Source organism: Aquarana catesbeiana, linkage group LG12 (genome assembly GCF_042186555.1).
Source record: "Aquarana catesbeiana isolate 2022-GZ linkage group LG12, ASM4218655v1, whole genome shotgun sequence".
NCBI lineage: Eukaryota > Metazoa > Chordata > Amphibia > Anura > Ranidae > Aquarana > Aquarana catesbeiana.
The window spans coordinates 187,571,103-187,594,744 of NC_133335.1; positions in this window are offsets into that span (position 1 = coordinate 187,571,103).

The window sequence follows — 23,642 nt, forward strand, 5'->3', positions numbered from 1 at the left end:
GGGGTGCAGGGGATGTTAAGAGCAGTCAGAAGGATCCTTATAGTTGGGGAAACTATCTTCCCTTTCTCCTAATAGGTGGCTTATACAGCTGAGGCATAGACAGCAGACTACATGTTGTCAGCACTAACACATTAAGCATTAGTCATTCAGGTGACACTAAATTCTGATTTTAAAAAATTCTATGCAATTTCATATTTTTAACTCTGGGCTTCTTCCAAGTCCCTTTTTTTTCTGCTGTGATCTGACTTTCTGTTAAAGGGTGGCTACGTTTGAACTTTAAGTGGACCTACAGTAATTTTTTCAACTTTCCATCTATTAAATCTTCTGCCCTTGTTGTTTTAACTTTGGATGTTAAAACATTTATTTTTCTGCCTGTAAATACCTTATACAAGGTGGCGTGGCTCGGCTGCAGAGTGGAATGGCTGTGTAACTGCTCTGCTCCGTCCTTGAGGGAGAACCACAGCGGCTTAACAGCAGTGAGGATCGCCGCACACAGCTCCAGGCTCACCCGCCATCACTGGGGATCACGGGGCACATACAGTTGTGCTCATAAGTTTACATACCCTAGCAGAATTTATGATTTCTTGGCCATTTTTCAGAGAATATGAATGATAACACAAAAACTTTTCTTTAACTCATGGTTAGTGCTTGGCTGAAGCCATTTATTATCAATCAACTGTTTACTCTTTTTAAATCATAATCACAACAGAAACTACCCAAATGACCCTGATCAAAAGTTTACATGCCCCAGTTCGTAATACTGTGTATTTCCCCCTTTAACATCAATGACAGCTCGAAGTATTTTGTGGTATTTGTGGATGTAGCTTTTTATCTTCTCAGATGGTAAAGCTGCCCATTCCTCTTGGCATAAAGCCTCCAGTTCCTGTAAATTCTTGGGCTGTCTTGCATGAACTGCACGTTTAAGATCTCCCCGGAGTGGCTCAATGATATTGAGGTCAGGAGACTGAGATGGCCACTACAGAACCTTCAATTTATTCTGCTGTAGCCAATGACAGGTCAACTTGGCCTTGTGTTTTGGATCATTGTCATGTTGGAATGTCCAAGTACATCCCATTCGCAGCTTCCTGGCTAACGAATACAAATGTTCCTCCAGTATTTTTTTATAACATACTGCATTCATCTTGCCATCAATTTTGACCAAATTTCCTGTGCCTTTGTAGCTCACACATCCCCAAAACATCAGCGACCCACCTCCGTGTTTCACAGTAGAAATGTTGTACCTTTCATCATAGGCCTTGTTGACTCCTCTCCAAATGTAGCGTTTATGGTTGTGGCAAAAAAGCTAAATTTTGGTCTCATCACACCAAATGACTTTGTGCCAGAAGGTTTGAGGCTTGTCTCTGTGCTGTTTGGAGTATTGTAAGTGGGATACTTTGTGGCATTTGCGTAGTAATGGCTTTCTTCTGGCAACTCAACCATGCAGCCCATCTTTCTTCAAGTGCCTCCTTATTGTGCATCTTGAAACAGCCACCCCACATTTTCAGAGTCCTGTATTTCACCTGAAGTTATTTGTGGGTTTTTCTTTACATCCCGAACATTTTTCCTTGCAGTTGTGGATGAAATTTTAGTTGGTCTACCTGACCGTGGTTTGGTTTCAACAGAACCCCTCATTTTCCACTTCTTGATTAGAGTTTGAACACTGCTGACTGACATTCTCAATTCCTTGGATATCTTTTTGTATCCCATTCCTGTGTTATACAGTTCAACTACCTTTTCTCGCAGATCCTTTGACAATTCTTTTGCTGCTTTCCCCATGACTCAGAATCCAGAAACATCAGTGCACTGGATGAAAGATGCAAGGGTTTGTCAGGAGTTCAGAAACTCATTAACCTTTTATACACACACACTAATTACAAGCAAACAGATCACAGGTGAGGATGGTTACCTTTAATAGCCATTCAAACCACTTTGTGTCAACTTGTGTGCATGTTATCAAGCCAAAATCACCAGGGTATGTAGACTTTTGATCAGGGTAATTTGGGTAGTTTCTGTTGTGATTATGATTTAAAAAGAGTAACCACAGTTGATTGATAATAAATGGCTTCAGCCAAACACTAACCATGAGTGAAATAAAAGTTTTTGTGTTATCATTCATATTCTCTGAAAAATGGCCAAGAAATCATAAATTCTGCCAGGGTATTTAAACTTATGAGCACAACTGTATATAAAAAGAAATTCAAGCCCCCAGTACCACAAAAACTCACAGAGCACTTCTCCCGGCCAGCAATAGAGACCCAAGATGGCACCGATGGCAGGGACACAGCACACTCGCCGCTCCCTCCCTTGATTGTAATCCAGAGCTGCAGACTCACCAGCTCACTCTCCTCTCAAGGCACCTGTAAGTAAGAAACACATGGGGGCACCTGTAAGTAAGAAACACATGGGGGATGATGACAATTTTAACCAGGAGGGGGATGACCTGAGCTCTTTGGCTGCTATACCTTCTACTAGCAATTCAGTCTCTAAACACTTCCTGAAATCAATGTTCCTAAATCTCCACAAAAATATCCAAACAGAACTCTGCTCCTCAGTCTCACATATCCATAACAGAATAGATCAAGTGGAAGAATGCACTGGTCAAATTGAAAGGCAGATGGAAGAGTTTACCCATGCTTATAACGAAATGGTTGATTCACATGCTGACCACACAGAGAAAATTCAATACTTAAATGCCAAAGTTGCGGATATGGAAGAGCGTTCCAGATGGAACAATATCAAATTTAGGGGTATCCCTGAATCCATAAAAAATTCGGACCTGGTGCCGTATCTGCTTCACAAACTCATTCTTTCTCTGTCTCCATCAGATCTTCTAATTGATCGAGCACACAGGATCTTCAAACTGAAGCATCCCAAGGTATGTGCTTGCTTTCATTCATTTTTTCCATACTAAAGACCAAATTATGAAAGTCGCCAGATCCATGCGCACCCTCCCTGATCCTTATTTAAAGATCGCCTTGATTGCGGATATCTCTGCTGCCACTGCGCAAATGCGGAAAGAATTCTATCCAATAACCAAAGCTCTCAGGGACCGTAACCTGGTGTACCAATGGGGATAACCCACTAAATTGCTAGTGACCTACCAAAATAAAATTGTACAGATGAATTCAGCTAAAGAAGGCTATAAACTCCTCCACAACTGGGGCATCCCTGTTCCACCCCCCACAACAACATCGCAACGTGGGCTCAGCCCCTCCAAAAATCTCGAGCTCCTGGTCCTCAGTCGGGAACACTGAACCTCCCACTCTAACTGTAAACAGGCAACCTCTCAAGTTCTATTAAACTCTTATCTCCCTAAAGGATAGCCATCACCTGTTAATCCACCCCCCTGGTTACTAGTGTGCCATGCTAAAAAGTTAAAAGTTGTTACGCTAACTTTGCGATGTTATGTTCCTCAATTTTTTTAAACCTGTTTTATCCTATGCCCTGTCAACTTATATTTTTATGTCAGTATTATGTGGTCTTTGAGTGGATGGTTCACATGTAGTCTTTTTCTGAGCATACTGCAGCATTACTTTCCTACTACACATGACACTTAAAATTGTCACACACAATGTCAAGGGGCTCAATAGCCAATTCAATCGTAGGCTCATGTGGAAGGATTCACTTTCATTCAAAGCGGACATCTTATGTGTACAAGAGACACATTTCACTGCCGAAAAGGCTCCCATCTGTCACCATGAAACATACCCGACTGCTTTTTCACCTCTGCAAGTCATGATAGCCATCTGCGACTCAGTATCATTTCAACTAAGCTCTGTCGAAGCTGACCCCAATGGTTGTTTCCTAATCGTATTGGCTATTTTCAATAACCACCCTCTAGTCCTGGTCATTATATATGCCCCCCAACGAACACCATTAACAATTCTTCCACTCTCTAATGAAAAAACGTAGTCCTTACCCCAAGAACCAAATAATCATGTGTGGAGACTTTGACACAGTCCTAGACCACTCTCTCGACTCGACTAACATTTGCAGAAGATGTTCTACCACCCTAGCCGAGTATGTCCAACAAGAAATTCTCTATGACCCCTGGAGGTGCTTACATGCCTCGGAAAGGCTTGATCTTTTCCTGGTCAACAAAAACCTCCTGCAACCTCTACACAAATAGGTCTGATCACATGGTCAGATCATGCTCTAGTCTCCCTTGAACTGTTCGCTTCTCCAGATAAGCGATATCGCAGAATCTGCTCCCTTCTCTCCCATCTATCCTACCAGGAAAAGATCAAAACTGAGGTCCACAACTTTTTTGAATTAAATACTGGCTCTGTATCCGACGATGCTCTACTCTGGAACGTGCATAAGGCCTACACCAGAGTTATTTTGATTAAGTTTGGTGCACAGGAGAATAAGCTACATAAGCAAGCCATTTCTAAAACTCTACAAGATATCAGGATAGTTGAGCGCTCCCACAAATCTACCCACAATCCCCAAGATGAGGCAGAATTACAAAAATTAATAACTCAACTACACTCCCCTCTACACACCAACTTTGACATCTACGTCAAAAGGCTGCGTACCACTTGGTAAGCCCAAGGCAACAAACCTGGTGCGCTTCTGGCAAGACAATATAAACACAAAATGGCGCAATCCAAAATCTCCTTTCTGCTAGACTCCTAAGGTAAAAGACTCTCTAACCCCCAAGATATTGCCAATAGATTCAGTGAATTTTATTTCAAATTATACAACCTAAAAGACTCCCACTGGCCCTCACCCAACCCCAGCAATTATCCAAAACATTTTATCCTCTATTGATTTGCCCTCTCTCCAACCTGACCAAATAGATGACCTTTCTAAGCATTTTACAAATGACGAAATTGCCAAAATAATCTCCAAACTTCCTTTACATAAAGCCCCTGGCCCGGATGGGTTTACCAACAAATATTACAAAAACATTCAAAGATCTGTTGTCTCCCCATCTCCAAAAAACATTCTCCACCTATGCAAATTCTGGTGATATACCTAAAGAATATTTAGCAGGTATTATTGTAATAATTCCTAAACCAGGTAAATCCACAGAGAATCCAGCTAACTACAAGTCCATTTTACTTCTGAATGTAGATACCAAAATCTTTGCAAAGCTCTTGGCTTCCAGAATATCAAAATATGTCCCAAAGCTTGTTCATAAAGATCAAGTAGGATTTGTAGAGGGGCGCCAGACGCTGACAATTGTGTGGTCATGCAATGCTGTACCCAAATGAAATTTGCGCCTTTTTCTCCCCACAAGTAGAGCTTTCTTTTGGTGGGATTTGATCACCTCTGCGGTTTTTATTGTTTGCGCTAAAAATAAAAAAAGAGCGACAATTTTGAAAAAAAAGCCGTTTTGTTTACTTTTTGCTATAATAAATATCCCCAAAAATGTTTTTAAAAAACAAATTTCTTCATCAGTTTAGCCCAATATATATTCTTCTACATATTTTTGGTAAAATAAATTGCAATAAGTGTTTCCTGACGCATCATGGCAGCACACACATTGGGTTGTGACTCCGCCTCCACAACCTGATAGGACTGGTTAGCTATAAGATTTGAAGAGGAGTCCACCTTGCATTCTCCTTTTTTTCCTCACCTGGATGGATCGACTGGTTACAGCTTGGAAACCCCTTGCCGATTCGCCCCAGCTAGGTTCAAGCCTCTCCTAGCTGGAAGCCCTGACTGTACAGCCTCTAAACGAGCTTTATGCAGGGAACCCCACTCTGGTGGTCTCAGGGGTATGTCCTAATTATATTTTTCAAAAGCCTTAAACAGGTTTTAAAAAGTGCACAGTGGTCTCCACCTCTTACCTTTCAAATCCCATTCTCTACCACCTGGTAGGTCACCACTTTGGCTATTGTAAAACTCTTATTTTCATTCTGTTTCGTTTTTCCCCTCTGTACCTTCGTCCGGGTCCGCTGGGCGCTGTAGTTCCTTGCCTTGCCTGTCCCATCATGGCGGCCGGCTCGGACTCACGGCACCAGGAAATGACAGCATGGATGCCTTGCTGGTCAATTGCCAGCACCCAAAATGGCGCCGAACGCCGCGGACGGCTAGAGCGCATACGCGGCCGTGACGTCATCACCGCAGCGACGGCGGTCTATTTAAAAACCGCAATTCTGTCATTTGGGGTTGCTTGAAGGGTAGGAGAACACCCTCTACACTAATACTGCCCCAGTTATTGCTGCCTTGCTAGTCAATCTCTGTCCCTACTGCTGGTAAGTCCATTTTCTCTCCCTCTCTTCCTAGCAGCAAAAAAAAAAAAAAAAAAAGGAAAAAACTTTTTTTTCCCCCTATGTTATTATATATGTAAAAAAAAAAAATTTTCTTAAAGATGGGGAATCTTTCTTTTCTTCCTTTCTCCCTTCATAGACACACTCTACTTTCTCCTATGGAGGCCGCTGCCACAGCAGACCACTCACGGACTACAAGGTAGGGGGGCAACAATAATGGGCTGCCACTAATACCACCTTATATTGGTAGTTCCGGCAGGTCATCAAGGTCCTCGCATTCTAAAAGAAAAGAGCGTTCACCTTCAAGACACTCTCATTCTCAAAGAAGTCATTCAAGATCCTCCCACCATAGAGATTCAACATCTTCTCGTCAACCGCGAGATGAGCAGTGTATCCGCCCTGCGGCCAATACATGCTGGGTCTGTGGAGCGCAAGCGCTACCTGGCAAACTAGTATGCCAAACATGCTTCGAAGAGGCAACCCGTGACAAGGAAGCTGACGCAGTGCAGGCATCCAACATAATAAGAGAAACCGTAAAAGAATCTATCCTGCATGTAGCAACATCCGAATCAATTGGACAATCCACTCCGGCCTCAACTCCTTACGATCCCCAGGACCAAGAGGATTCACCAGAGGAGGAGGAGGCTTTAGTACCCACTTCCTTCGACTTTGCATTAATAGACCCTTTTGCGAGAGCAGTAAAGAAGGCGATCGGATGGGAGGAAGAAAAGGACGCTCCTTGCAAACTAAGGAAATACTTTCCTAACCTAAAAAGAGATCCCGAAACCTTTCCCTTTATCGATGAGCTCGAAGAATTAATAAAAGATGAGTGGCAAAAGCCAGATAAAAAATCAGGGCTAAATAATAGGCTAGCCAAGCTTTACCCACTGAGAGAACCAAAGGTAAATCCTCTCATCGCAGCACCTGTGGTTGATTCATCACTAATGCGCCTGGCGCGTCATGTAACATTACCAATCGAAGATGCCGTCACCTTTAGAGACATAATGGATCGCAAGATAGACCTCGATCTTAAAAAAGCATATTCAGTGGCAGGAGGGGCCTGCAGGCCGGCAGTTACACTAGCTGCAGTCGGTAGGGCCATATCTAGCTGGGCGTCTAACATCGAAAAGTTATTACTAGAAGCAGCGGAGCAAGAAAAGATCACGTCTGCTTTACAGGAACTCAGCCTGGCGGGAGACTTTGTGGCAGAGGCATCGGTGGACATCATAAGATCCTCAGCGAGAGCAATGTTGGTGGCAGTAACATCCAGAAGAGCGTTGTGGTTAAAGCCATGGGTCGCAGATGCGAGTTCAAAATCCAGTTGGTGTAGAATCCCATACGACGGAACAAACCTATTCGGGCCTAAACTAGATTCTGCCATCTCGAAAGTTACTGGGGGTAAATTGGGCCTCATTCCTTCAGATAGGAGACCCAAACAGCAAAAAAACCCACCCTTCAGACGACATCTGCCCGAAAGATATCGAGAAGCAAGGTCTTATAGGCCAGGTAAACAATTTAAGCGAAATTGGCAAAACCCACAACCAGCCTTTGTGAGGGTGCAGAAGCCCAAAAACCCCAACTCAAGGGTTCAACAAAAGTCGTTTTGATGGCACGCAAGCCCAACTCGCAATAGTGGGTGCGAGGTTGAGGCTGTTTGCTCACGTATGGATACACTTTATAAGAGACCCCTGGACGATTTCCACCATCCAGGAGGGCCACAGATAAACATTCAAACACAAGCCTCCCAGAGAGTTCTACAGAGTTACCAGACTATCGTCCTCCCTTCCGAATCGAAAGCTTCTAACCAAGTATATTCTATAATTACTACAAAAACAGGCAATCGTAGAGGTTCCACGGGAATAGGAAGGCACAGGATTCTATTCTCCTCTCTTTTTAGTAACAAAAAAGACAGGAGACTTGAGACCGGTACTCGATCTAAAAAGTCTCAACGAAACGATTCTAGTCGAATCATTCAAAATGGAGAGCCTGCAATCAGTACTGCTAGCAATAGCAAAGGATTGGATGCTCTCGGTCGATTTGTCCGACGCCTATCTGCACATCCCCGTGCACCAAACCTTCCAGAAGTATCTACGCTTCGCAATAGGCCACCAACATTTTCAGTTCCAGAGCCTCCCATTTGGAATATCAACAGCTCCCAGGACCTTTACGAAAGTCTTGCTACCAATAATAGCACAGCTGAGGGAGAAAGGACTGAGTCCTACATTATCTCGACAACATACTGCTACTAGCTGACAGCTGGCGAACTCTGCTTCTACATCAAACAATATTAATTTCCGCACTCCAACAGTTTGGCTGGATAATAAATTGGAAAAAGAGCAACCTGGTTCCGGCACAAAGAATCATTTTTTTGGGAGCCGAGATAGACACCTGTTCCAACACAGTAGGTCTTCCTCAAGCGAAAATAGATCCGCTAATACAGAAAATAAAGAAACTCCTAGCAGCAGAATACTTATCAGCCAGAACGTGTCTAAGTATCCTGGGTTCAATGTCCTCCACCTTTTTAATGGTCCAGTGGGCACAGTGGAACTCAAGAACATTCCAGAATTCATTCCTAAAACAGTGGAACGGGTCATCAATGAACCAGCGGATCAGGATCAACCCGGCAGTAAAGAAGTCGGCATGGTGGTGGGCTCAAATCAGCAACCTATCACGCAGCCGTCCCATAATACCGCCACTACCAGAGATAATCACCACGGATGCCAGCCTCCAGGGGTGGGGAGCACATTATCAGCATCAAGGGGCACAGGGCCGTTGGTCCTTTCACCCACAGGGTATAGTTTCGAACATTCTGGAACTCAGAGCCGCCTGGAAAGCTCTACTAACATTCGGACCACTTCTCACAGGAAGAAACGTTCTCCTACGCATGGACAACACGGTGGCTGTAAATTACATTCACAGACAAGGAGGTACCCGGAGCAACACACTCATGGAGGAGGTTCCTCCTATAATCGAATGGGCTCAAGTTCACCTGACGGATCTCAAAGCAATATACGTCCCGGCAGTACAGAACCAACTAGCAGACGACCTGAGTCGGATATTCATATCAAACAACGAGTGGTCTCTCAACCCTCAAGTATTTGCTCTTCTCACTCGCAAATGGGGGATCCCCGATATGGACTTGGCAGCAACTCCACAGAACAGCAAATGCCCTCGGTTCCTATCGAGGGCCACCTATCCAACGGCGGCAGGGATGGACTGTCTCCATCATCCATGGAGCTTCCACTTAGGATATGTCTTTCCTCCGATTCCCCTAATAGCCAGATTTCTGGCCAGGCTGAGGAGATCGATGTCCATAGTGATAGCAGTATTGCCGTTCTGGCCGAGGAGGCCATGGTTTGCGACCACCCTACAACTAAACACAGAAGTGCCGTTTCCAGTTTCCAGTTTCCAGCACTGGAACGACTACACCTAACGGCCTGGAGATTGAAAGGGAGAGGCTACTAGACCAAGGATGCTCACTTAGAGTAGTGAACACACTCCAACAGGCAAGAAAAGTGACAACAAATATCACGTATAGCAAAATCTGGGAAAGATTCACCGAATTTTCGCAGCAGCAGTGTTGGAACCCGCTCTCTCCTTCAGTCTCCCAAGTCCTAGAATTCCTACAACTAGGACTGGAGAGGGGACTAGCTTCCAGCACTCTCAAAGTTCAGGTCTCCGCACTGTCCGCAATGACGGGAACCAAATGGGCAGTGGATCCACTCATAATCCAATTCCAGAAAGCATGCCTGAAAATAAGGCCACCAAGAAAACCAACCTTTCCGACCTGGGACCTATCGATTGTGCTAGGGGCTCTGTCTAGATAACCATTCTTCCCTCTAGAATCAGCATCCTTATGGGATCTAACGTTTAAATTATCTTTCCTGGTAGCAATAACATCTGCCAAAAGAGTCTCAGAGTTACAAGCACTACTAATCAAAGAACCGCATCTGGTCTTCTATCCGGATAGAGTCGTCCTCAGACCATCAGATCAATTTATACCTAAGGTAGCATCTACCTTCCACTTCAACTCGGAGATCAATCTCCCAGTTTTCCTTACTAGCGAAGGGAATCCACATCCGTTGGACATTAAATCGGTTATCTCCTCCTACTTAGAAGCTACCAAACAATTCAGAAAGACTGATAACCTTCTAGTCATACCGCATGGCCCAAGAAAAGGCCAGGCAGCTTCCTCAAGAATAATAGCTTCTTGGCTAGTGAGAACCATCATAAGAGCGTACCAAATTCAGCTACTCCCAATACCGGACGGATTAAAAGCCCACTCGACTAGAGCGGTAGCGACCTCCTGGGCAGCATACTGTAGAGTGTCCTCAGAAACCATTTGCAAGGCAGCAACTTGGTCTTCAAGAAACACTTTCATTTCACACTACAGAATAGACCCGGCTCAATTAACTACAGTTGAGTTCGGGAGATCAATCATTCAGACTAATTTTTCTATACCCTGTACTTGAGCAAATAAAAATCTTTGAAAGCACCCACCCATTTAGCGAGTTATTTCCCAATGTGTGTGCTGCCATGATGCGTCAGGAAAACGGAAAATTGTATACATACCTTTCCGTAATTTTCCTTTCCTGACGCATCCCATCGCAGCACACAGAACCCACCCTTCTAAGGTGATAGTTACTGAGAATGCAAGGTGGACTCCTCTTCAAATCTTATAGCTAACCAGTCCTATCAGGTTGTGGAGGCGAAGTCACAACCCAATGTGTGTGCTGCCATGGGATGCATCAGGAAAGGAAAATTACGGAAAGGTATGTATACAATTTTCCGTTATATTGATTGGTTTGCACAAAAGTTATAGCGTCTACAAACTATGGGAAAGATTTATGGCATTTTAATATTTAGTTATTTTTTTACTAGTAATGGTGGTGATCTGCGATTTTAGTGGTACTGCAGTATTGCAGCGGACAGACCAGACACTTTTGACACATTTTTGGGACCACTGACATTTATACAGCAATCAGTGTTATAAAAATGCACTGATTATTGTGTAAATGTGACTGGTAGGGAAGGGATTAACACTAGGGGGCGATCAAGGAGTTAAATGTGTGCTCCCTAAATGTGCTAAATGTGTTCTAACTGTTTGGGGATGTGACTGATTTGGGAAGGAGACGTATCGGTGTTCCTACTTAGTAGGAACAAACGATATGTCTCCTCTCCCCTGACAGAACAGGGATTTGTGTATTTACACACACAAATCCCCGTGCTGGCGCTCGTGCCCGTGGTTGCCCTCTGTCGGCTCCTAAAGGGTACAACGTATCTATACAGGGTTTCGCCCAGCAGAGCCATTCTGCCGACGTATATCGGCGTGAGCCGGTCGGCAAGCGCTTAAAGTGGTTGAAGTTTCCTAAAATTGCTGTGGGCAATAATGCTAGCTTTTCACTCTGCTATTTTATCCATTTTATCTTGCGTTCCAAAAAATGTACTGGTTTCAAGCAACAAAACAATGAACATGTGGGACATTGTTTAAAAATGTATTTTCAAGTGGAATTGAGTTCTGTCCCAGTTTTTGACCATTTGGCCACTAGTATCCGGGAACAGGGATGAGCCAAACACCCCCCCGGTTCGGTTTGCAGCAGAACATGCGAACAGGCAAAAAATGTCTGGGAACACGCGAACACTGTTAAAGTCTATGGGACACAAACATGAAAAACCAAAAGTGCTAATTTTAAAGGCTTATATGCAAGTTATTGCCATAAAAAGTGTATGGGGACTAGGGGACTAGGGTACTGCCCCAGGGGACATGTATCAATGCAAAAAAAAAAGTTTTTTCAGGAGCAGTGATTTTAATAATGCTTAAAGTGAAATAATAAAAATTAAATATTCCTTGAAATATTGTGGCTGAGGGGTCTCCTTAGTCTGCCCATACGACAGCAAAATTACATTTCTAAAGGAAAAAATGTCATTTAAAATTGCTTGCGGCTGTAATGTATTGTCGGATCCCAGCAATAAAGATAAAAATCATTGAAAAAAACAAGCCAAAATTTTAAAAAATGGCCTGCTATGGATTTTAAGGGGAACCTCGCACCAAAATGAAAACAAAAATGGCTTGGGGTCCCCCCGAAATCCATACCAGACCATATCCAAGCACGCAACCTGGCAGGCCGCAGGAAAAGGGGGGGCAAGCGAGCTCCCCCCTCCTGAACCGTACCAGGCCACATGCCCTCAACATGGGCAGGGTGCTTTGGGGTCCCCCCCCAAAGCACCTTGTCACCATGTTGATCGGGACAAGGGCCTCATCCCCACAGGAGTAGGGCACTCTCTCTTCCCCCTTTTCCTGCGGCCTGTCAGGTTGCGTGCTCGAATAAGGGTCTGGTATGGATTATGGGGGGACCCCCATGCCTTTTTTTATTTTGGTGCCATTTTTTCAATGATTTTTATGTATATTGCTGAGATCTGGCAATACATTACAGCCGCGAGCAGTTTTAATTTACATTTTTTTACATTTTTTCCTTTAGAAATGTCATTTTGCTGCTCTCATTCATTACACTATGTACAGACGCTATGTAAGCAGCCTTACATAGTGTGTGGCATTGACATAGCTCCCTGAGCCATGTTTGGCCAAAGGCACCCAGCCTTTGGCCAGTCATGGCTCTCACAGCAGAGCGCGCTGTGATTGGCCAAAGCATGCATGTCAGGTGCATGCTTTGGCCAATCATCGGACACCAATGCACTGCGACCTCGCCACAAGCACAGTTCTTGTGAACACTATCAGCCTTATTGAATAACTGAAGAGCTAATTATTAATTGCAGTAACCTACAGCAACCGATCAGAACCCATCTACTGCTGATCTCACTAAGTGAATTGCTGTAGGCAATAAAAACCTGACAAATGTTCCAACTCTTCTCCCACATACTATTCGAATTCAAAATTTTTAGTCTTTTTTTTGTAAAAAATAAAAAACCCAGCAGTGATTAAATACCACCAAATACCACCTCTATTTGTATGAAGAAAATTATAAAAAATTTTTTGGGTACAGTGTAGCATGACTGCGCAATTGTCATTCAAAGTGCGACAGCGCTGAAAAATGGCTTGGGCAGGAAGGGGGTGTAAGTGCCCTGTAGGCAAGTGGTTAAGTGTACAGTAGGTTTTACATGGCCCCTGAGGTTTATGTATTGTAAGATGATTTCAATTATTCTGAATCTGTACTGCTGCCATAAAATGGCAACACTTTAGTCTCATTGTTTTATTTTTTCACAGAAAGAAAACAGAATCAATGGCAAAAAATGCAATCAAAAATGTTAAAGTGGCAGTACAATACAGTTTTAACTACTTCAGCCCCGGAGGGTTTTACCCCCTTCATGACCAGGCTATTTTTTGCGATTTGGCACTGCGTCATTTTAACTGAAAATTGCATGATTGTGCCACGCTGTACCCAAATAGAATTTAGGTCCTTTTTTTCCCCACAAATAGAGGTTTCTTTTGGTGGTATTTGATCACCTCTACAGTCTTTATTTTTTGAGCTATAAACAAAAAAAGACAGATAATTTTGAAAAAAATACAATATTTTTTACTTTCTGCTATAATACATATCCAATAAAAAAATGTAAAAAACCTAATTTCTTCATCAATTTGGGCCAATATGTATTCTGCTACATATTTCTGGTAAAAAATCCCAATAAGTGAATATTGATTGGTTTGCGCAAAAGTTATAACGTCTACAAACTATGGGATATTTTTGATGGAATTTTTATTTATTTATTTATTTTATTGGTAATGAGGGCGATCAGCAATTTTTAGTGGGACTGCGACATTGTGGCAGACAAATTTGACACCTAACTGACATTTTTGACACTTTTTTGGGGACCAGCGACATTATTACAGTGTTCAGTGCTAAAAATAGGCACTGTTTACTGTACTAATGACACTGGCAGGGAAGGCGTTAACACCAGGAGCGATCAAAGGTTTACGTATATCCCCAGGGGGAGCTTGCTAACTGTTTGGGGGATACTCTGACTGGGTGAAGGCAGAGATCGGTGTTCCTGCTTAGTGGGAACACAAGATCTCTATCTTCTACCCTGTCAGAACAGCAATCTGCCTTGTTTACATAGGTAGATTGCCGTTCTGCCTCTCTGGGGAACGATCGCAGGTGGCCGGTGGACATTGGGTGCACCGGACCCACTAATTGGCATCCCCTGTGTCCAATCAGCGAGTGATCACGCCTCTGGCATGACCCCCCCCCCCCCCCCGGTGTCTATTGCATGAAAGGACGTACAGGTGCGTCGTTTCGTGCAATAGAGCTGACCTGCCGCAGTACATCTGTGGTAGGCATTCGGCAAGTAGTTAAAGTAGCAATAACAAATACACACAAAAAAAGGAAAACAATTAAATAAACTAAACTACCCTAAATTTAACAAAATAAAATCTCAAAAAAGTGAGTTTGTACTGTTTGATAAATAAGGCTTACATGTATGTCTACCATGTGCTCGTATGATTTGATTCTTAACTATATCATTTCTTGATCGTTCCTTTATATAGATCTAATTAAACTCTTTTCAACCCTGGTGTCCCCAAAGCCATTTTAAATGGTGCTGGTATAGCAGCCATTTGTCCCTCTGTGTTTGAAATGGGTGGGGGTTAAGGTTGGCTGTCTTTGACAGCTTGAATCCAGCACTAAGCCAAGCTAAAACAATCAGCTCCCCTGCTTCTGATACTTTTATAGGGCTTTCACACCGAGCCGCCACTGGCGTCAGCAGTAAGGCGGCGCTATTTTTAGTGCCGCTTTACCGCCCCATTGATTTCAATGGGGAGCAGCGGTGGAGGAGCAGTGGAGGAGCGGTGGAGGAGCGGTGAGTTCACAGCTCCAAAGAAGCTGTTGGCAGGACTTTTTGTGATGCCCTGCCAGCGCACCGCTCCAGTGTGAAAGCCCGAGGGTTTTCACACTGGAGTGAATGGAGCCGCTTTTTTTTAGGCGCTATGCAGGTGCTATTTTTAGCGCTGTAGCGCCTGAAAAACACAGGCAGTGTGAAAGGGCTCTTACAGATCGCTCCATAGGAGTGTGCTGTGAAAGAGAAAGTAAACACAGAGCTTCCGCGCAATGTTTACATTGGAAGTGTGGCAACGCCACCACACTTTTATTCAATTATGGTGGGTCTAGCAAAGATTTAACAGCTTTGCCCAGCTTCTCCATACAGCAGCGGATCACTGCTAATTGCAGCCAGCAATATATGACTATAGAAGTGATCTGCTGCAATGCTGCCTCACCGCTGATCAGATCCCTATGAAGGATAGTTAAGGGCAAATAAAAAATATGGATGCTTTTATCCATACACCTTATATTGGGCATTTTTCCATGACCATGATGCACCTACCCATAGACGTGAATGGCTGTGTGCAGATTTATGTGGTGCGCCATTATGAAAGGCAAGGTGATGGATGGACGCTATGTATCACCTCGCATGCGTTCATATGCAGGAAACTAAGGTGGCAATGTTGGTTCCGGACCAGATTTTCCAGTCCACTAGTGACCACCAGTAGGTGGTATAAATAAGGAAGGACTGGAGCAAGAGGGTGCTCTTGGCCTGGGACTCAGAAAGCCAAACCTGAGAAAGTGGCTGATGCGAAGTTTGCTTTGTGAGAGAAAGAAAAAGGTTGCATTATGTTTGTTTTGTGGGTGACTGGGGGAGGCCCTTCATCTGTGAGTTAGGAACCGAAATGTTTAGTTGATGCCTGGATGGCAAGGATTTATTTTCTGTTTTGTTTTGTTTGATTTCCATGCAACCTTTTAAATTAACCACTTAAACCCCGGAAGTTTTTACCCCCTTAATGACAGACCATTTTTTGCAATATGGCTCTGCATCGATTTAACTGACAATTGCATGGCCGTTCGACGTTGTACCCAAATAAAATTGATGTCCTCTTTTTCCCACAAATATAGCTTTCTTCTGGTGGTATTTAATCACCTCTGCAGTTTTTTTTTTTGCGCTATAAACAAAAAAAGACCGACAATTTGGAAAAAAACAAAACAATATTTTTTAATTTCTGCTATCATACATATCCAAAAAAAAAAAGTGAAAAAACAAATTTATTTATCAGTTTAGGCCAATATGTATTCTGCTACATATTTTTGGTAAAATAAGCGTATATTGATGGCAAAAGTTATAGCGTCTACAAAATAGGGGAAAGTTTTTTGGCATTTTTATTTATTTTTTTTTTACTAGTAATGGGGGCGATCATGGATTTTTAGCAGGACTGCGACATTGCGGTGGACAGATCGAACACTTTTGACACTTTTGTGGGACCAGTAACATTATTAAAGTTATCAGAGCTAAAAATATCCACTGATTACTGTATAAATGACACTGGCAGGGAAGGGGTTAACACTAGGGGCGATCAAGGGTTTAAATGTGTCCTAGGGAGGTGTCTCTAACTGTGGGGGAAGTGTACTGACTTGGAGTACAGACAGTACAGAGAGATCGCTGTTCCTAATCACTAGGAACAGACAATCACACTGTGTTCCCCTGACAGAACAGGTATTTGCATTGTTTACATTGGCAGATCCTCGTTCTGCCTCTCTGAGGAGCGATCGCGGGTGGCCGGCGGACCTCGCGGCCGCCGGACCCACGCTTCGGCTCCCCTGCTGTGCAGCAGGTGCGCGCCCATGGCCACAGTGTCTCATGCATGAAACGACATATGGGTACGTCATTTCACGCAATAGGGCCGCCCTGCCGCAGTATATATGCGGTGGGCGGTCCTTAAGTGGTTAAAACTGGCTACAAATCAGATTTTAAGAAAAACCTGCCATCTGGACTACCTTTTTTCCAGGGAAGGTGATCCCTGTTTGATCTAACTCCCCACAGTGAGTATATGCCACTGTCACTAATGCGATATAATTTGATCAAGACCAGGCCCACTTCTGACATTTGTTGTTTACAAGTTAAAATCAGTATTTTTTGCTAGAAAATTACTTAGAACCATCAAATATATATATTTTTTAGCAGAGGCCCTAGAAAATAAAATGACGGTTGTTGCAATATTTTATGTCAACTGTATATGTGCAGCGGTCTTTCAATCGCAAATTTATTGCAAAAAAACACACTTCAATTAGTTAAAAAAAAATAAAAGTTAGCCCAATTTTTTGTACAATGTGAAAGATGATGTTAAGCGGAGTAAATAGATACCTAACATGCCACGCTTTAAAATTGCGCACACTCTCGGAATGGCGACAAAGTGCGGTACTTAAAAATCTCAATAGGCGAAGTTTTAAAAAATTTTAACGGTTACCTGTTTAGAATTCCAGAGGAAGTCTTGCGCTAGAATTATTGCTCTCGCTCTAACAATCGCGGCGATATCTCACATGTGATTTGAACGCTGTTTACATTTGTGGGCATGACTTACGTATGTGTCTTCTTTGGCACGCGAGCACGAAGGAATGGGGTGCTTTAAAAAAAATGTTTTTTTTATTATTATTATTTTTATAAAATATATTTACTATTATTTTTATTTTATTTTTACACTGTCCCTTTAAAAAAAATGTTTCTAATCACTTTTATTGCTGTCACAAGGAATGTAAACATCCAGCAAACAGTAATAGATCCCAAACCCCTCCTCTGCACTGAAAGTATTCAAAACGCCAGGATCGGTGTTTTAGAATACTGAAATTTTTTTTAAACTTGCGCCGTTGGCTGCCGAGTAAACCGGAAGTGGCATCATGAAGTTTTTGGCACTGGCAGGTGCCACTGATTGGCACTGGCAGGGGGCACTGATTGGCACTGACAAGTAGCACTGATTGGCACTGACAGAGGAGAGGGAGTTTCACACTGAGCTGATATTAATGCTTGCCAGAGCCGCTCAGTGTGTGAAACTGACATGTAATGTAACTTCATGCAGAGAGAGACCAGTTGTCAAAATTCAGCGGTGATGTCGGGGGTGGGCAGGACCCAGCAGCCAATCAAACACCAGCCAATGATTGGGCTGCTTAAGAAAGGAGGTGGGCCCCCAACGTTGTGGCCTGCCCAGACCCCATCCCATCTGGTGTTTGATAGCTGCTGGGTCCCGCCCACCCCCGACATCAATGCTCAATTTTGACAGCTGGTCTCTCTCTGCATTCAGTTGCATTATATGACAGTGTCACACACTCAGCGGCTCTTACAAGCAGAATGATCTGCTCAGTGTGAAACTGTCTTACAGGCAGAACGGACTGCAAACTCATTGGATGCAGCCTTTCACAGCAGTCCCATAGGCAGATCCCTGGAGACAGCCAGCACGGGTGACCGTATGGGTACAACTGCCGCCCCTCTTAAAATGTCGCCTGGGCCCACTGGATTCCATGGTAGGGCCGGCCCTGCTTATATGGTATCTTTGTGCACAGAATAGATAATTGAAATATTGTTGGATGCAGTTTTTACTCTGCCACCAGTTTTGAAGAATATGTATTTTTATTTCTAATTTTGCTGCTAAGTGCATTTTGAAAAATTGTGGTTCAATGTCCAAGTTGTACCTTTTGCCAAAAATCCTGAGGGGGACTACTTTTATAAATGGAGTCACTTTGGTGTAGTCGCAGGGGTTCTGCCACTTCTGAACCACTGTAAATGCAGTACAGTGCGAAAAAACTGACATGGCAGTTTTTAACAATTGAAAGCCAGAATGCACTCCTTTGTTTGTGGGCCCTGCCATGTTCCCACCAAGTGACTTAGGCATACCTTATGGTGTTCTCATGTATGGAAGCAGTAGCAGAACGTTTTATAGCAACATTACCTACAGTACTTTTATACATAAGAAACTGAAGCAAAAAGCAACAGCAAAAAACAACTAGAAACAACAATTTTTTATCTATTGTGTTAAGTAAATCAATTAAGTACAAATGTTCATAACATTCACAGTCTAATGCCCCGTACACAGGGTCGGATTTTCCGACGGAAAATGTGTGATAGGACCTTGGTGTCGGAAATTCCGACCGTGTGTAGGCTCCATCACACATTTTCCATCGGATTTTCCGACACACAAAGTTTGAGAGCAGGCTATAAAATTTTCCGACAACAAAATCCGTTGTCAGAAATTCCGATCGTGTTTACACAAATCCGACGGACAAAGTGCTACGCATGCTCAGAATAAATAAAGAGATGAAAGCTATTGGCCACTGCCCCGTTTATAGTCCCGACGTACGTGTTTTACGTCACCGCGTTCAGAATGATCGGATTTTCCGACAACTTTGTGTGACCGTGTGTATGCAAGACAAGTTTGAGCCAACATCCGTCGGAAAAAATCCTAGGATTTTGTTGTCGGAATGTCCGAACAAAGTCCGACCGTGTGTACGGGGCATAACACTTTTGACTGTTTTCTGTTCAAAATGGTGCAATTTCTTCAGTCCTTCAACATATAAAGATAGGGCCTTTGTTGCCATTCCATAGTGTGAGAAAAATTTTATAAATAAAACCTACCGTATACATCATTGTTTCTACACCAAATATGTCCCCCTTTAACTTGCAGAAAACCGGCACATTTTGAATACCCAGCCTGTCCATCCCCCTCCTCTATTCACAGAAGGTGTACTGCAGCCTCCAGCAATAAAATCCAACCCATCCCATAAATGGAGGATGGGCAGAAGAATGAAAGGTCCACCTCCTCCTTTCATAGTGAGCTTTTCATTGCTCTAAGCTACAGTGCATCTTTATGAATGGATGAGGGGGGCTCACCCAGCTGTGTCTTACTCCACTCCACCTTACAGACACCTGCTTCTTGCTTTCTTTCAGGTCTCTCCTGCAGGTACTGTAGGTTAACCCTTTCAGGACAACAGTCTCCATAGTCAGAGTTGGAGGTTCTTTCCCACCCAGAGATTCCAAATTCTGGGTCCCAAATAAGGACTCACCAATTCTGAGAGAACTGTAAATGAGTTTTCTCCTCTCTAACTCGACCACCCCAGAACCCCTCACCCTGCATGGGTAAGAAGCCCTGAATACTCCAAAAATGTCTTAAAGGGACCCCAACCCAAATAATGAGACACATTTCTCCAGTCCAAGACCCATCCTTGGCGTCCTGTACAATATGTAAAATAATTATGTATATTGTGACATGTAAAGGGTACCATATCCAAGTCTTTGTTGTATTGGTTGAAAGGTCTTCCCATATTCCCAGCTGAACCCTGTTTACCTTCTGCTCAAAACTCATCTGCCTCCATTTTCACTCACTTCTTTTGAGAGTAGGTGTACGTTGGACTCTCACTTTCGGGGCCTGATCTCCTGCTTTCAAGCTCCCATTAATGAGTCGCATACCAAAACTACTACTCTTTACCAAACAAAAAGGGCAGAGGAATTTAGCACTGTTGTAGCAAGCAAGGATTTGGAGGAGATTTTGTCAGCAGTGGCAAAAATAGTTAAAGAAATATACTTGAACTCGAAAGTACTTGTATGTGCCTGTTTAAATCTACACCATTTTATCCCCCTAATTGTTTTCAGGACTGTACCCAGTTAGGTTCTATTTCACAAATATGGTGGACATGCCCCAAGGTGAAACAACTCTGGGTTTAGGTATATACCTTAATAACATGTTGTCCTGCCAGCACCTATGTTAAAATTTGGAAATCCGGCAACCCTGAAATACCTATTATGTCCCCAAGAGTTTGATACCCTCCTTGTGGTCTCCTATATTACTTTACTCGTAACAGGAGGATGCTCAATGTGCTCAAGCATCTGGTATTTTTTTTTATTTTTTTTTCCCCCTACTTCTTTCTCTGCTCAGTTACTGCACCCAGGGCCAGCCCTATATGGGTCCCAGTGGGTCCACTGGACCCAGGCAGCACTTTGAGCGGGGCATCAGATTGAACCATGGCCTCTCCTTCTCTTCTATTTACCCAGCAAATTGTCAACCAAGATTTTTTTTCCAGCAGTTTTGTGTGTCATGATGATAACTGCCCCCCAGGCCACTCTGCCTTCCCCTATACTACCCTAGCACACCCCTATACTGCCCTAGCCTGTCTATATACTACCCTAGCCTGTCTATATACTACCCTAGCCTGTCTATATACTACCCTAGTCTGTCCATATACTACCCTAGCCTGTCTATATACTACCCTAGCTTGTCAATATACTACCCTAGCCAGTCCCCTGTCCATATACTACCCAAGCCTGTCTATACATTACCCTAGCCTGTCTATATATTACTACCCTAGCCTATCTATATACTACCCTAGTCAACCCCTATACTGCCCTAGCCGCTCCCGAATATACTGCCCTAACCTGCCCCTTGGAATTGAACATAATGGTATGTCATATAATTTTGCATATAGACAAGGTGCTGTTGCATGTAAATCAGACTTCCTGATAAATGTAATTTTAGTTTTAATTATCATGATATAAAATACCCCTGATTTTCATCTTTTGCCCACCTCCCCTCTCCTTCCTGCTTTCCCTCTCCTTATATTCTTATCGACCCTTTTACAATCCATTACCCTAAACTATGGGTGGGTTTAGCTGTAGAACCCACCTTTCCTTTTTGCAATTGTTACAATGATAGTGATATGACATTTGACATCCTAATCAATTTTGAGCTATTGTTATTGGCACCAGCCCTAGAGAAGGACATAAATTGTTTGGATATTTTGGCTTTTAGTATCCCTTTATGATCTCCCGGCCTACAGGTTGTGTAATATCTCACTAGATGACTTGTTGCCTTTGGATTTTCTGTAATTTTTGTCTCCTTGCCTAAGGCTGGAACGCCTATTACTTTGTCTTTTATGCTTCAATGTTCACAAATTCACAATGTTTGTTTCCTTCTTCAGAAAAAATGTTGCAAAAGAAAAAAAAATCCCTTTGATCACATAAACAGTTGTTTGTTTATGTGAGATATTATGTTGATAAAATGTTTACGAAGTCACCTTTTTTTATATTTACACCACCTACCCAAATAAAGCTGACAGCAGCTGTAAATGATTTATGTGATAAATTTATTAGACTAATTAATATTTAAAACACTTTGATGAGTAAAACCAAACACCAATTAGTACTTTTCACCTGAGCACCTTCTGAGTATAATTATAGTGTGTGTAATGCAGTAAACACATTTCAGAACTTTTTGTGAAAGATTGTTTGAGGAGTGCCTTTTTATTTTATTTTTCCAGGCTGGTAACCTTTTAATTACTTATGATATCCTTTTTAATATTTGGATATGTTTGATTTTCAAACTTGTATTGTCTTTGACACAGATTTTTAAACACTGAAAAAGAAAAATAACCTTAAAAGATGTTATAAAAAACAACTGAATGCCACATGACGTTCCAAAATAATGTGTCATCTTAGACACACCTGGTATGACAGTCCAGGAAAAAACAGGTTTAGGAGTTACCATATATGCATGTTAATGTGTATTTACTAAATGTTTGGGTGTATATGTGTGTGTGTCTGTGTGTACATGCGATCAATACAGATTAGCAGAAACAGACAAATAGTTTGAACAAGTCGATGGGACACCCAACAACCAGAGACAATCTAAAACCAAATAATTATGTATGGTTAAATGTACCCTTTTTGCAAAACCTATATTAAATATGCATGTATTTAGAAATAATAAGACCAAAACATACTCTTAAAATATATTTTAATTTTCTTTTTTGGGGAAAATGTTCAATTTCAATAGACACTTCCATAATATTAAAAGATTTCCACTTACAATATCACATTTGTCAAAAACATTTTGAAAAACTAGAGTCCAAATAATATTCCACCTGTCATCATCCAAAGATGCTTCATTGGTAGATTGTACCATTTAATATTGAGAATTAAGTAGGTGGTTTACAACAAAAGTAAGATCAAGGGAAATTGCCCTTTGTTTTAACTTTCCATTAACATTCTTAGGTGCTTAAAGCAAAGACTGGAAATTGTTTAGCAAGTCTTTCCCTCTTAGAATGATTTTCTGCTGGCTGGCACTTAGCGCTACTTACTGTCCACGATCCAGTGCCACCTCTGCTTCTATGACAGAGGGCCGCTGCTTAGGCCCCTTTCACACAGATGGATAGATTGGTGCTTTTAGCTGCGGATTTTCTAATTTTCTACCGCAGCTAAAAGCACACAATGCTTTCCTATGGCCCCATTCACACACTGTGTTTAGCTGCGAATTATATACATGCGGTTCTGTGCGGATAGAAAAAATAGAATTGCCTGCGTCCAGGAGCAATTTAGCGCAGCTATCCGCACATAACCGCAGGTAATCGCAGTGCACTGTGTCAGCTGCGGATAACAGCGCCGAGCTGCTCATCAGGAAAGGAAAAATCATTTTTCCTTTCCCAATGAGCGACAAGCACGGGGATCCGACTCGGATCCCCGCCAATGCCCGGCACTGTTTGGTATGAATCTTGAGGGGGAACTCCACGCCAAATTTTAAATAAAAAAATGGCATGGGTTCCCCCTCAGGGGCATACCAGGCCCTTCGGTCTGGTATGGATTTTAAGAGGAACCCCTACGATGAAA